We start from the raw sequence: 9,983 nt of genomic DNA, 5'->3' as shown, positions 1-9,983 counted from the left end.
TGCCGCACCCGCCCAGGCGCGGGGCGTCCGACGCCTAGTCGGAGTCGTCCCCGCTGTCCGCCCCGCTGTCCTCCTTGTCGCTCTCGCTCGAGGACGAGCTTCCATCGTCAGAATCTCCATCGGAGGAGCTCTCCACGCGGCATTTCAAACGAGTTCCAAGATCTCCGAAGACCTTGACGGAGAGCAGGCCTTCCTCCATTAACTTGAAGTAGAGGACGAGCCCCGCCGTCAAGCTGTGGATGCGGGCGAACGTCTTCCATCCACGGCGGAGATACATAACTCGAGGAGCCGGGAAGTCGACGCCGACCCGCGTGCCCCCGTTCCCGCAGCCCCTCATGTGCAACCTGAGGGTCTGGGGCGGGGCACGCTCCATCACCCGAGCGAACGGAGTGGGGAGACGAAGACGATGACACGGGGGCCGGCGGAGCCTGATGAAGAACTCGCAAGGCTGGTCTTCAACGTGGCCCTCCATCGGGAAGGGCATCATTGGCAGGGCGAGGCCGGCGCGTCGCCCCGTCCTCCTCTTCCCCGAGCGCTACGGCCTCTGCCCCGGCCTCGCCCCCTTCCCCTCGCGGTCGGTTCCACCACCACGGGTTCAGAAGGGGGAGGGACGCGCTGTCGAGCGGTGACCCTCGCCGCCATCGTCGAAGGACCAGGATTCCCTTTCTCCATGGCGGGTGAGAGGAAGGAGCAGAAGCAGAGGGAGATAGAAGATGGAAGAATGTGGGGTGCCATCCCCCCCCCTCCTCCTCTTTATAAAGGAATGGGTTTGAGGCTCGGCCGCCCCGCTCGGCCAATCCAGACACCGGAGGCGCGGGGAATCAGGACCGACCCGCCGCCCCAACCAGCGGCGGCCCAGTTTCTCGCCTCCATCGTCTGCCACCACAAGCACATGAAAGACGCGTGGCAGATGTGCACAACTGAGGGGACGGGTGAGGCGACCTCTCCCCACCCCATGATCGTGGGGAGTGGACGCCTTGAAGACCGCACCCCGACCCCACTCAGTAAATGAGCCGCGCCTCCACGCCTCCCTCTTTTTACGGGGAAGACGCGAGCCGCCTCTTTACTGCAATGTAACGCCTGTGTGTGGAAACCGCCCCACCCACGTCGCCCACGTCACGCACGCCCCTCCACGCCGCGCCACGCGTGCGGGTCGTGGGAGGCGGAGCACGTGAAGAATCTTACCACGGTAAAAACCGCCCCACCTGCCCGTGCACCGTTTTGGGCCTGGCCCAACAACGTGTTGCGCTTATGTGTGGCCTAGGCCCAGGGGCTCCTGTCGGTGTACAAACATAGGGGCGCATCTTTGTACCCCTTTTCCTGTGCACGGGCAGTCAGAGCCGCGCCCACGGCCACACCAAGCAGAACGAGGGAGGTGAGCCAAGGTAAGATCGAAGCCCAAGACAATCAAAGCAAGACAAGGCCAAGACCACAAAGAGCAGAGGGACAAAGCAAGTTCCCTCGGCAAGACCCTTGTCGGGTGGCCTCAGCGGCCCCGGCAAGACTCTTGCCAGGACAGCTCGCCCCGCACCAACAGAGCGAGCCACCCTTGAGCCCACGGCCCCCAGTGCCATCATCAGCGTGGGGCCAGGGCTCGGGAAGGCACCCCTATGGTGGCATGCAGATCTTTGTGAAGGCATATTCAAGATCAGATTAGAAGACGACGATTCCCAGCAAGATCCTTGCCAAGGAAGGCCACCAGACCCCCCGCAAGATCCTTCCCGGGGACGACAACACGCCACGGCGAGATCCTTGCCGGGCCACCCGGCAAGGACCTCGCCAAAGACGTCGGCAAGGCCACCACCAAGCCCACGTCAACCAAGCTTCCACCGTCGTTCACATGCAGCTGCCAGCCCAACCAGCTGGGCGGGCACCTGCATGGCAACATGCAGCTCCTAGGCCAACTCATCAAACGCCTGCGTGGCGGCATGCAGGTCTTCGTGAAGGCTCCACCACCGCGCCAACTCAGTTGCCTGCCTGCCTACATGGCACCGCACGCATCCCAGGCTGAGGCGCGTGTTGAAGCGAGGAGGAGCGGTGACGGACGGGACGGGCCTCGCACCCGTCCCTGATAAAGCAAGAGGACACCTAAGCGATGCATTAAATGCACCTTCTCTTGTAATACGAGGGATAACTTTGTGCCACTGTAGACCTTTCCACCTCATATGTGCCACTGTGGCAACCCCTTTTTCCTATAAAAGGAGGCCCGAGGCGAGGAGGAGAGGGATTTGGCTCTTTCGAACCACACGCTGACCACAGCTAGTTCGAGAGCTCAAGAACTCTTAGAAATACACCCACTAGAGCAGGACTAGGGTTTTACGCATCCTCGCGGCCCGAACCTAGGTATACAATCCTTGTGTTGTCTACTAGCCCTGCTCTCCTTGCAACCCTGCACCCCGGCAACCGTAGTATGGATTCTTGTGATCCCATAGGTGTCGTTCCACACCGACACCCTGAGCATAAATAAATGAAGCACTGGCGCCCTAAGTTATTAGCATGCATGCTAGGTCAAGTATTTCCCTCGTTTAGGGTTGATAGTGCTTACCGGCGACTAACCCCTAGCCTAGAGGTCAAGTGTCCGTCTTTCTGTTCTCTTTGGTTCGCAGGGCACTTCTACTGAGCCGCTTGGGAAAAGGAGAACAAGCCAGTGCCCCGGCCCCGACATGGCAAGGCTGCCGGGAGCTGAAGATACGAGGGACCAACCACGGCAAGCCCAGGGTTGTCGTGGGTTGCGGATTCAGATAAGTCTTTCATCCCCTTGTTGTGTGTTTCCGTATAGAACTGGGATATGTGAAACCTCGTTTGTGTTCTTGAAACCACCTTGCTCCCCCTTTTCTGTACCCAAGAGCTACCTCCTGGGTAGGAATTTGGTTGTAGTCGCGGTGGCAAGGAGATGAACGAGGGGCCTAACCCTAGTTCGTCGCTGCCTCCGCCAAGAGCGCGAGAATGGTCGACTGGAGTAGGGAAACGGCAAGGCCTGTTGCCGGGCGACAATGCTTACCTTAAAAATAACAATGATTCATCCTTGGCATGGGCCTCGCTCACACGCAAAGAACCCGGCAAGCACCCTTTTCATTAAAAACATCCCATACAGGTACAGTTCATACGGAATTAAAAACATGAGCAAGGGGGTAACGAGTCTTAAAATAAACAAGTGCCCGCAGGCTTACAAAAAAAGATAAGATGCCCGTAATCCCTTCCTTGTCCCTCTCCTCAGAAGGTGGAACAAGAGGGCCGGAGGGCGAAAAGAGCACCTAGGTGAGGTGTGAGAAGCAGAAGGCGCCAAGAGAACGTCCCGGTGCCGGGAGGGAAGCTGGAAGATGAGACAGCGGGCCGGCAATACGCGATGAAGGCATCGGTGCCCGCGTACTCTGACTTGACGGCCGCCACCCACCTTCTTCGCCCTCTCTGGCCCTCCTACGTCGGCCGCCCAAGGAGGCGACAAGGAGCACCCCGATGGAGAGCTTGGCGAGGATGGCCCTCGGCAAGGCGCGTGGCCGTGGGAGGGGCGCCGCGATCAGTCGGAGTCGGCATCCTGCCGCCCGACTCCCTCGTCGTCATTGTCGCTATCCTCCTCACTCCCGCTTAAGGAGGAATCTTCATCGTTGGAGGAGCTCTCCACGCAGCACTTAAAGCGAGTTCTGAGGTCTCCGAAGACCTTGACGGAGAGCAGGCTGCCCTCCGTTAACTTGAAGTAGAGGACAAGCCCCGCCGTCAGGCTGTGGTTGCGTGTGAACGTCTTCCATCCGCGATGGAGGTACATGACATGAGGGGCAGGGAAGTCGATGTTGACCCGCGTACCGCCATTCCCGTGGCCCTTCATGTGCAACCAAAGGGTCTGGGGAGGATCAAGCTCCATCTCCCGAGCGAAGGCAGTAGGGAGACGGAGACGGCGACGCGGTGGCCGGCGCAGCCTGATGAAGAACTCGCGGGGCTGGTCCCCGATGTGGTGCTCCGTCGGGGGAGGCATCGCTGGCGGAGGCAGGGCCGATGTGCTGCCCCGTCCTCCTCTCCCCCGGGCACCACGACGGCCTCGACCTCGCCCCCTCCCCCTTCCTCTCGTGGCCGGTTCCGCCGCCACGAGCTCTTGGGAAGGAGGAACGCGCTGGCGAGTAGCGACCCTCACCACCACCGTCGAAGGGCCAGCGCTTACTCTCGCCATGGCGGATGGAAGGAAGAAGCGGAGGTGGAAGGAGACGGATGATGGAAGAGTGTGGAACGCCGCCCACCCCCCCCCCTCCCCTCCTTATAAAGGGGTGGAGTCGGGGCTCAGCCGCCCCACTCGACCAGTCCGGGCATCGGGGCGTAGGGAATCAGGACCGTCCCGCTGCCCCAATCAGCGACAGCCCGGTTTCCTGCCTCCACCTCCTGCCACCTGCATGAGGGACACATGGCGAGCGAGCAACATTGAAGGGACAGGCGAGGCGTCCGCTCCCCGCCCCGTGATCATGGGGCGCGGGCGCCTTGAAGGCCACGACCCGAGTCCACCCGAGTAAATGGACCGTGCCTCTGCGCCTACCTCCTTTTACGGGGAAGGAGCGAGCCGCCTCTTTACCATGATGTGACTCATGCATGTGGAAATCACCCCACGCATGACCTCCACGTCAGCACGACCCTCCACGTCGCGCGTGCAACACAGGTCATGGGGAAACGCACCGGACGAGAAGTTACTGCGGTAAAATCCGCCCCACCTGCCCACGCACCGTTCTGGGCCTAGCCCAACAATGCGTCACGCTTATGTATGGCCCAGGCCCGGGGGCTCCTGTTGGTGTACAAAATTAGGGGCTCTCCTTTTGACCCCTTTACTTGTGCGCGGGCGGTCAGAGCCACGCGCCGCAGCCACACTTAGCAAGGCAGAGGACGGAAGCCGGAGAGAAGCCGAAGCACCAAGGCAAACAAGACAACGCCAAGGCCGAGAGCACAAAGAGCAGAGGGATGAAACAGGTTCCCACGGCAAGACTCTAGCCGGGGCAGCCTCAGCGGCCCCGACGAGACCCTTGTCGTGGCAGCTCGCCCAACGCCAGCGGAGCGCACCACCCTTGAGCCCACGGTTTCCAACACCATCAACCACGTTGGGCCAGGGATCGGGAGGCACCTCCAGGGTGGTATGCAGATCTTTGTGAAGACAGAGAAACACTCAGGATCAGATGAGGACCAGAAGACGGCGACCCTCGGCGGGATCCTAGCCGAGGAAGACCACAAGGCCCCCGGCAAGACCCTTGTCGGGGATGACAGCAAGGCCCCTTCGGGGCTCCGGAGAGCGGAATCTGTCGTCATTGTCATCATCAACCTTCCTCCATCACCAATTTCATGATGCTCACCGCCGTGCGTGAGTAATTCCATCGTAGGCTTGCTGGACGGTGATGGGTTGGATGAGATTTATCATGTAATCAAGTTAGTTTTGTTAGGGTTTGATCCCTAGTATCCACCGTGTTCTGAGATTGATGTTGCTATGACGTTGCTATGCTTAATGCTTGTCACTAGGGCCCGAGTGCCATGATTTCAGATTTGAACCTATTATGTTTTCATGAATATATGTGAGTTCTTGATCCTATCTTGCAAGTATATAGTCACCTATTATGTGTTATGATCCGTTAACCCCGAAGTGACAATAATCGGGATACTTACCGGTGATGACCATAGTTTGAGGAGTTCGTGTATTCACTATGTGTTAATGCTTTGGTCTGGTAGTCTATTAAAAGGAGGCCTTAATATCCCTTAGTTTCCAATAGGACCCCGCTGCCACGGGAGGGTAGGACAAAAGATGTCATGCAAGTTCTTTTCCATAAGCACGTATGACTATATTCAGAATACATGCCTACATTACATTAATGAACTGGAGCTAGTTCTATGCCACCCTAGGTTATAACCCATGCATGAGGAATCGCATCCGACATAATTATCCATCACTGATCCATTGCCTACGAACTTTTCATATATTGTTCTTCGCTTATTTACTTTTCCGTTGCTACTGTTACAATCACTATAAAACCAAAAATATTACTTTTGCTACCGTTACCACTACTATCATATTACTTTGCTACTAAATACTTTGCTGCAGATATTAAGTTTCCAGGTGTGGTTTAATTGACAACTCAGCTGCTAATACTTAAGAATATTATTTGGCTCCCCTTGTGTCGAATCAATAAATTTGGGTTGTACACTCTACCCTCGAAAACTGTTGTGATCCCCTATACTTGTGGATTATCACTAACCCTCATTTTAATGAAAAGTTTGGAAAGCTAATGTCAGAGAAGTTTGAGATGTCTATGATGAGTGAACTTAAGTTCTTTCTTGGTTTGCAAATCAAGCAAACTAAGGAGGGTACCTTTGTTTCCCAAACAAAGTATACCAAGGACTTATTCAAGAAGTTCAACATGCAAGAATGCAAAGGTATGAATACACCCATGCCTACTAGTGGACATCTTGACTTGACTAAGGATGGTGAACCAGTTGACCAAAAGGTTTATCGCTCTATGATTGGTTCATTGTTATATTTATGTGCCTCCCGTCTCGATATTATGCTAGTGTGTGCATGAGTGCACGATATCAAGCGGCCCCAAAGAATGTCATCTTAAGGTTGTGAAAAGGATAGTGAGATACTTAATTCATACACCAAATTTTGGCATTTGGTATCCTAAGAGGTCTTCTTTTGATCTTGTTGGCTACTCCGATTCGGACTATGCCGGTGACAAGGTTGATAGAAAATCCGCTTAGGGCACTTGTCAATTTCTTGGTAGATCTCTTGTGTATTGGTCCTCCAAGAAACAAAACTCGGTATCCTTATCCACCGCCGAAGCGGAATACATTGCCGTCGGTTCATGTTGTGCTCAATTACTTTGGATGACCCAAACTCTTAAAGATTATGGGATCTATGTGAAACATGTTCCATTGCTTTGTGACAATTAAAGTGCTATTAAGATTGCTCATAATCCCGTGCAACATTCTCAAACTAAGCATATTGAGGTTCGTCATCATTTCATTCGAGATCATGTTGCTAAAGGGGACATTGATCTTAAGCATGTTTGTATCGATAAGCAATTGGTGGATATATCACCAAACCGCTTGATGAGAAAGTATTTTGCCCTCTGAGAGGTGAATTGAACATCATTGATGCCTCAAACTTGGAGTAGGAACTCCATTTGGATACATGCAAGGCATGAGCCTGTGACTAATCCTTAATATTTCTCTTATGATGATGATCGTATGTCTTGGATATACTTGTACCCTTGCATGTGTATCTAACCCTTGTAGGTACTTGGATGAATCTAAATCTATGAGATTGCAAATCACTCACATCTTGAGCAATCTCTACATCACCAAGTCTCTACAGTATGGTGGTTGAAGACAAGGAAGCATGAATCCTTACAACATATCCTTTGACAATTTCTTTATATCAAGATTCACTTGATATCAATTTTCATGATTGTCATTCTGGATACACAAGTGATTTTCCTTGCAAGACTAACCCATGTAGGTTGATGAACTCAAACTACAAGTGGTGCTCCCAATCATTGATGAGCTACATCAACCTTGAGCATCCCGCACAAGTTCAACTACGTGATCAAGATCAACACCACCACCCAAGGTATGTCATTCCATCTTAGAGAAGCTTTATCCCAAGTCATGGGTCAAAGCATCTCAACAAGATGTGAATACATCAAGATGCTTAAACGAAAAATGGTAACCCCATTTTGAGCTTAAACGATGAGTATGACCTATGATCAAGTGTACTCACCTGACTCCTCGGTCAATATACTCTAACATAGGTGAATTTGTCGCCAACCAATTCTAGATGAAGTTCTCTAGTGTTTCTCTGTGTTCTTGCATTTGTCTCTTGCATATTTGTTCCCCATCTTAAAAAAACTTCATCTAGATTTCTTTAATTTTTCTGTTCGTTTCTGCATTCCCTGCATCAAATTCTTTGCAAATCCTTCAGTTAATTCCTTGCCAATCTTTGTGAGATCTTCTTTGCCTAGTGAACTGAGGTGGCAAGTGTTCTCTCTATGTTGAACTCGGCCACACCGGATTGCCACTTTCGGTCAAACCGGACCATTTCGGTGCCACCGAAGAAAACAACTCGGTGTAACCGATTTCAACACTGAGAAGACAATCTGTCATTTGCATCCTGCATATTTGTTCCAGCTCCACTCAATGATTCTTATCCTCTACCTGCATCATATTCTACATGCTGCTTTGCCATGTGACTCAAGGACCAAACCTATTCGACTCACATTCCAGAAGACCCTTCTTGGAAAGTGATGTCAAAGGGGGAGAGAGAGAGATCACATAAAAGCTTAATCACTTCAAAAGGGGGAGAGTGCTTAATCACATTAAAGAACTCAGATGCTTCGTATTCAAGAGGAGAGAAGTCACATGTCTTTAAGAGGGGAAAGACATGTTAGTTTGTGTCATTTTTGTGCTCTTATTTGTTTTGCTCTGATTTCCTTTTCCCTACATTCTCCCATTATCTCATATAAGATTCGGGGGGAGAAAGACTTCTAAGGGAAGGAAATCTTCGAATTCATTGCATATCCTTATTCTTTACCTTTGGGGACATGTCTATATCCAGTAGAGTACCTAGTACTCGCTCTCTACATGTCATCCCAATCTTGGTACTCTTATGGTTTCTCAACTGCTTTGTCTCGTAGGTGTATCTGTGTTATCTAACCTCGTTTACCCAGGTTCATCTATTCCAAAGCCACCTCAAGACCACAAGGTAAGTATATGCATCACACTCATGTGCATGACAATCTCTTGCTGGTGTACATATTGTTTGCAAGAAGGACTCATGAACATGAAGGTATATTTCTTGTATCTATATCATTTGCTCTGATGCATATTGCCAAGATACATGTAACTCATTGCTTGCTCTGTCATGCTTATGCATTCACATGCTCCTATTCCATATTTACATGATTGCATAATGTAGGGGGAGCCTATGCATGTTACATGTTCTTCCAAAGCTTTGCTTGCTATTCTTCATATCTTTATCAAAAGCTCTGATGTATGTTGTCATCAATTACCAAAAAGGGGGAGATTGAAAGCACAAGTGCTCCCTGGGTGATTTTGATAATTAATGTCAACATGTCTCTTGTTGGACTAATTCTTTTATTAAGTATATTTCATATGAGTTCAACAGTGGAGTGGCGTGGACAAGAGGATGTGGAACCCCTTCGTGAAGCTAAGGGCAAGGATTGGCAAAAGCTCAAAAGCTCAGGACTCTTCATTTTCATTTTAGTGATCCAAGATCACATTGAGTTCATAGGAAAGCCAATGCTATTAAAATGGGATGAGGTGTTGCTTAATGGCTTGCTTACTCAAAGTGCTTAGTGATATGCTCCAAAGCACTCAACCACTTTCTCAGTTCCACATATGTCCCAAACCAAAAGTCAAACTCGACCCCACCGATTTGATCTATCCGACGCCACCGAGTTCACTTGACATAGCCACTGCCAGAAACCCTAATCAGTTCGATCTCACTGATGGGATCTCGGTCTCACCGAGATGGGCTTGCAAACTCTGTGTTACCTGTTGTAATTATTTCGGTCCCACCGAGATAAGCAATTGGTCCTACCGAGTTTGCCTGACCAACACTCTGTTTTTCTCATTACCAAAATCGGTCCCATCGAGTTTGTGTAATCGGTCAAACCAAGTTGAGGTTTTACCCTAACCCTAGCACATCGGTCCCACCGTGTTGATCATATCGTTCCCACCGAAAATCCTAACGTTCATATTTTGAACTAAATCAGTCTGACCGAGTTTCTCGATTCGGTCTCACCGCATTTAGTAAATTGTGTGTAACGGCTAGATTTTGTGTGGAGACTATATATACCCCTCCACCCACTCTTCATTCGTGGAGAAAGCCATCAGAACGTGCCTACATTTTTAGCATACATTTTCTGAGAGAGAACCACCTACTCATGTGTTGAGACCAAGATATTCCATTCCAACCACAAGAATCTTGATCTCTAGCCTTCCCC

Source organism: Triticum urartu, chromosome 4, assembly GCF_003073215.2.
Source record: "Triticum urartu cultivar G1812 chromosome 4, Tu2.1, whole genome shotgun sequence".
Taxonomy (NCBI): domain Eukaryota; kingdom Viridiplantae; phylum Streptophyta; class Magnoliopsida; order Poales; family Poaceae; genus Triticum; species Triticum urartu.
The sequence above is the reverse complement of the archived record's forward strand: the minus strand, read 5'-3'. Positions refer to the sequence as shown.